The sequence below is a fragment of the Vanellus vanellus genome, assembly GCF_965231255.1.
Source record: "Vanellus vanellus genome assembly, chromosome: 5".
NCBI classification, from domain to species: Eukaryota; Metazoa; Chordata; class Aves; order Charadriiformes; family Charadriidae; genus Vanellus; species Vanellus vanellus.
This window is the reverse complement of record NC_138910.1, coordinates 82,779,447-82,785,228: the sequence shown is the minus strand read 5'-3', so window position 1 is coordinate 82,785,228 and position 5,782 is coordinate 82,779,447. Positions and strand designations below refer to the sequence as shown.

General features: G+C 53.3%; 1 long non-coding RNA gene across 1 annotated transcript; it reads right to left on the bottom strand.

Annotated features, from left to right (window-relative positions):
* Window positions 1-1,722: 1,722 nt before the first annotated feature.
* LOC309672259 lies at window positions 1,723-5,075 on the bottom strand. The gene is made up of 3 exons (XR_014269228.1): window positions 5,060-5,075; window positions 2,171-2,250; window positions 1,723-2,003 (listed from the first exon to the last, which is right to left on the bottom strand). It is a non-coding gene; the product is annotated as an uncharacterized lncRNA (long non-coding RNA).
* Between the last annotated feature and the right edge of the window lie 707 nt (window positions 5,076-5,782).

Sequence of the window (5,782 nt, the reverse complement as noted above, 5' to 3'; positions counted from 1 at the left end):
CCAGGCGGCAGATGCGAGCGCAGACCATCGCGCCGTAGCGCGCATGCGCCGATCCCCGGCCGCAGTACCGGCGTTCGGTCGCACGGTGGCGGCAGCGAGCGCGCGGCAGTTCGCTGTCCTGCGCACGCGCGCCCCTCGCACCATCGCGCTGTACTGCGCATGAGCGGCTCCCCGGGTGCAGGACCGGCTTTTGGTCGCCTGGTGGCAGAAGCGAGCGCAGACGCGCGCCGTACTGCGCATGCGCGCATCCCCGCTGCAGGGGCGGGGGAGCCGGGGGCCGAGCAGGGCTGGGCGGGGCCAGCGAGGCGGGGCCGGGGCGGGAGGCGGGGCTCCGGCAGAGGTCAGCCAAGCGTGGGAGGCGGGGCCCAGGGGACGGGAGGCGGGGCCGAGGAGGGGTGGCAGGTGGGGCAGCGCGGGGAGGCGGGGCCTATGGCAACCGGGGGCGGGGAGGGGGCGTGGCCGAGGAGGGCTACAACCCCCCTGCGCGGGAGGGGGGGGAACGGGGACGGACCGCCCCCAGGGGAGCCGGCCGGGGGAACCCACAGCGGGGGACTCACGGGGGGCGCCCCACTCTCCGCAACTCGCCCACGCTGGAGCCACCAAACTGCCGCCGCTGCACCCACCTTTTCCTCACGTCGGGGTGGGCGTTTCTTCACTTTTCCACAGTGCTCAGCTTTGGGGCTTTTTAACGCTTATCCACCACGCAACCATTGGTGATTTTTGCTTCTGAGCGTGGAAAAGGGGTTTTTTGCTTTCCAGCTGCACCAAGCCAGGTGGATGGGGCTTGCCCGGGAGACCCAAGTTGGGAAAGTTTTTCTTCTCTTTTTTTATTTTTATTTTTTTTTCCCAAAACAGAAAATTGGGGTTGTCCCGCCCCCCCCCCCCCGCAGACCCAGAAGTAGGGCTTTGGGGTACTTTTGTGCTGTGGTGGCAACTCCCGCTTTGCGTGCACAGCCCGGCAGGGGAAAGCGGCCCCAAATTGGGATGGGAAAAGGGGGAGAAGGGGAAGGGGTAGTTTTTAAAAGCGCTTTTACATCTTAAAAAAAAAAAAAATAAAAATGGGGAAAGGTGCAGGGCGGTGTGGCGGGGTTTTAAGGGCTTTCCGTAAATAGGCTTTCCTTGCATTTCAAAAACCTTACCGAGAATAGACATGTCCCCTAGGTATCCATTTACACACAGACATAGATATATTTAGGGTCAATATAAGCCTGAGGAATACCGGAAAACCTCGAGGAGCTGAAGGGGAGAGACAGAGCAGGTAAAGAAAAGGGCGGGCAGCCCGGCAGACAGAGAACGACAGAGCCAAAAATGGGCTCTGGGACACACCTTTTTATAGTCTAAAATCCTTTACGTAACAGAGTAGATCTAGGGGTTTATTCCAAACTCCTCCTATGTAAAGCAATGAATATTCATTTATTAAGAGACTAAAATGTGAGATTTTTCTTTATTTCAATGCCTCACGCCCATATTTACAGGTTTTAAACTTTGCTAATCCCCCCCCCCCCCCCCCCGAATTTTCAGACATTTGGGGGCTGTGATCCGCCTCTTTTCAGGCGACCCCCGTGTGACCCCCCCATCCCCCACTCAACTGCTCCTCTGCAGCATCACTGCCCACGCTCCCTCAGGGCCCCTGGGCTGCCCCAAATGACATCATCACCCCCACACACACACCCCCTTTTTATTCCCCCCCCAAAAAAAGGCACAAAGCCAGCGGACCCAGGGCTGGCCCCGTCCCCTCGGGCCGCTCAGCCACCTGCAGGCAAACCTGGTGTGGGATCATTACTGGAGGTGACTTAGAAATTAAGGTAATGCCCCGTTTTGAAGAAAAGTGCAGCGTGGAGGAAACTCTCCAGGGCAGAGTGCAGCTGGTGTGCAAAGGACGCGTTTCACAAAGGTCCCCGAGGCAACCTTAGATGTTGACGACATTGGGGGAGTCCGGTGCGCCAACTCTAAGGAAAAACAGCGCGGCGGATGGAGCGGAGTGGAGATGCCACGGCCAAACTCTGCGATCAAATGGGAACTCGAGAGTCAAATGGAACCCCTGAAGGCCTTATGGAACTGATAAGCTGCCCAATTGTTACCCTGAGCCAACCATCTGTCATTTTGGACAAAATGCTATCCTTTGGGTGAAATTTGCTCATTATAATGTCATTATAATACCAAAACACACCTCCATCCCAAAAGCTACCCGCCTCCGAGGTGCGACTGCTCCTCACGGAGTCCTCGCTCTGAATTTTTCGTAGTCTATACCTTTAAAAGCCAAGCGAGAGAATTTTACACCAATCGTAACACAAGTAGGTATGACTAGAGTCCATCAGGCTCCACCTGAAAGGTTAAAAAAAAAAAAAAAAAAAAGAGAGGTATGAAAATAGCGTCAGAGAGGAGGGATGTCAGGGAAGATACCAACGCGGGCAGGGAAATGCCATGGCCGACCACCTGTGACTGCTGGCGTCCGTCGACGGGCTGAGCCTCTCCTCGCCCCCCACAAGGACGCTCGTGGGGAAGATTCGAACGCTCGGCTATGCCAAGTGCTTCCCCGGGAAACTTAGAAATCTCTATAGAGTTGTTTTAGAACTTAGCGCATTTGTAGCCAGGCTGTATCACTAACATCTTTAGTATTCGCACGGGCTTTGCAGACGGTCACTATCACCGGCACTCCAAAAGAACTTGTGCCTCTGTCGCTTCAATAAACGACACTTTTCACCAATCTAGCCGTGAGAGTTCCTAGTGAACGCCACCCAAATCCTTACGTGTGGCCGCGCTGGTTCACGGGACGCCGCTTGATCCGATTGCGTGTGGTGCTATTAGTGCCTCCGTAATCGTGATAGTTCAATAGTACATATTGAACGCCACCGGACTTTTAATGCCAAATCGGGCATCGCTCAGAACCTAAGCCTCGCCGCCCCCAGCCCCTCTGAGACAGCCTGGAACGCAAAGGGCTTTCTTGTCTGCCAAATTACTTTGCCCTTTAACACAACACCTGGGCAGGGGGAGGTCTACTGAGCGTCGCCAGACCCGTACGGCGAGACACCTGAAACACCAAAAGCCCCAATTATATTTCAGCAGATTAACAAAGAGCACAGAAGAAAGCAGAGGAATTCCCTCACACCGAGGCACGGGGCGGCAGCGCAGCGACAGGAGGACTCCTGTAGGGAAACAGCTCAGCGCCAAATACAGCGTGGCCTTTCAAAGCCAGAGCGACTGGAACTCTTCCGGTCAGTATTAAGACTAAGTGCCGCCTGCTGCCATTCTGAGCACGGCAGTAAACCCTCGGGCTGGCTCTGGGAAACCCCTCCTGCCTTCCTCACGGCGCTGCCGCGGGGACCTCCCCCTGCCAGGCTGCCGCACAGGGCTGGGCCGTGACCAGAATCGACGCGACGGACCCCCTCAAACAGCTACAGCCCTCATGCCACTGCTGCTGCTGCTGCTGCTGCTGCTGCTGCACACCTTGCTGGGTCAGTACAGCCGAAAGGGAAGGGTAAAACTCCAAAGAGTGCAATGAACAAGAACGAACAAAGCTCAGTCCTTCACTCTCGCTGAAGAGGTGCACGTATGCTTAGAGATCTCTCGCTCTCTCTCTCTCTGCAATAAGAATACTTATAGTATAAAAGTATTTGACTTTCCTTTGGCACTAAATGAACTTGCCCAGCTGTCAATCCATACCATTAAACCATCCATCTCCAAAATACACAGCTATAATTTGACTCGGGGGAGGGGGGAGTTGGGTGCCGCACGATTAGCGGGGACGCCTGGCCGGCTGCCCTGCCCAGGAGAGATGCTGCTGAACCGCCGGGGAATCGCGCTGCTGACAGCCAGACAGAAACCAAGAACTCCAGAGCGCTCCCTCTGAAGATTGGCAATAAAAAACCGCTAACATTCAACTGTCCCTTTTGAAACGTATCCTTTGTTTAAACATTTGGTTTTAAACATTTCCTTTCTTAAACGTTTAAATGTAACTTTTTTAAAAAACGGCCCTGTTTTTAAAGCTTTAGAACAAATACCTCATTGCCAAAGTACACCGAATACATCGTATGCTACAGCCATTTGGCAGCTGCAGTTTAAACAACGCAAGGACGTTTGTAAATTCTACAATTTTAACCATTTTTAAAGTTTAATTTAGGATAGAAAAATCAGCAAGATGAAAAAGCCCCCATAGGCTTTTACCGGGGAAGGTTGGGGGGGGGGGGGGGGGAGGGGAGGGAGGGGAGGGGATCAAATCCCTGCTCCCGCAATCCATAAGGCCACCAAAAAGGACCGGGAGATGGACTGATGCTTTCGGCTGTGCTGAGTGCGCAGAGGAACGCGTGTTTATGATACCTCGCCTGGTACGACTGAGAACCCAACAAATTCAGAAGACGGGCTGTGGACTTTGGTTTTCTTAAAACAAACAAACAAACAAAAAACCAAAACCAACCCCAAACAAACGGGAAAAAAAAAAAAAAAGAGAAAGAGAAAGAGAAAGAGTGCAAAGTCTCGTTGCCAAATAAGGCCATTAGGGAAGCAGTAGCTCACCAAAAACACATCGGGACCCGCTGTCACCACTTACAAGGCTGCCAGTGCTTCCTGGCAAAGCCCGGAAAACACGCAGAAGCCACCCTGCTTTGTCCCACTTTGTCCCTGTCTCTTCTCTGACCTCGACTGCTTTGCGTACAGAGGCTAGTATCTCAGTAAGGTTATCCAGGACTACTGGAAGCTATTTTAAAAACCTGTGGACTGAAAAAGCATAAAGCTTTTACCACGAAAACAAAGTCTCTTTCTTCGGAACATCTGAACCCTTGCGAACCCTTTCTTGCCTCTTTTAGTGCAACATTATTCTCGCAGTGCCAGTTAACGGTAAGCACACAGAAAGAGATGATGCTTTCGGGTGGAGAAAATAAGCGGAGCGAAGCGAGCTTTGCATGGGCGCAACGTGCTCCGGAACACACCTTATTTTTAGTATTCGCGTTCAAATATTTCATCGAAAAACTACGGGAGGAGAGTCAGCACATCCTTTGCTTTCACTTCAAAGCCCCCACGACAAGGACCTTAGGAAAAACGCAGACGCACATGGGAGACGTACCTGGTCCTGGCAGAGCACTCTGGATCCTTTCCGTGTGTCCCGTACCGTCACGGCAGAAGAAAGGGTGACCGCGGAGAAAGGCTGGCCGTTGACAACCTGCCGAGAGAGGAAAAAAAACCCGTGAACGCAAAGCCAGGTAGGAATCTCAAGCTGCCTTCTTCCCTGAAGGTTTGCCCAGACGACAGCTGAGCGGAGGAAAAAGTACTTGGCATCACCTTTGGGACGCTTCCTGCTGCTGTTGTTGTTCTGCCTTCAGAAATCCTACTCGGAGCCAAGTTTTTCACTACCGGCCCAAGCGCTTCCCTTCCTGGTATCACCAGCACATTTACACAGGCAAGTCACTTCATTGCTCTGCTCAAATCAGCCAAAGGAAAGTTACAGCCCTGAGAGCGGAGTGCAAAAGGAGAGGTCAGGCAGCAAAAGGGCTCTGCAGGCTGCCACCAGGCAACACTGCGCTCTGCTTTGGAAACCACGCGCATGCCCCACACAAACCCACAACCCCCGCAAAAAAAAAAACAAAACAAAACAAACCAAAAACTCCCAGCCCTGAGGGAGCTGGGGGGAAAGGAGTGAAAGGGAACCGCACGGTTAAGTGACATTTGGCCGTTACACTGACCGTGTACTTCAGCGGCTCTCCGAGCCTACCCCTCAATCTGCGCAACGACCAGTCCTTTTCTGGAAGGACAAGCTTCTCAGACTTAAAAACCCTAGATCGGAGGCTCC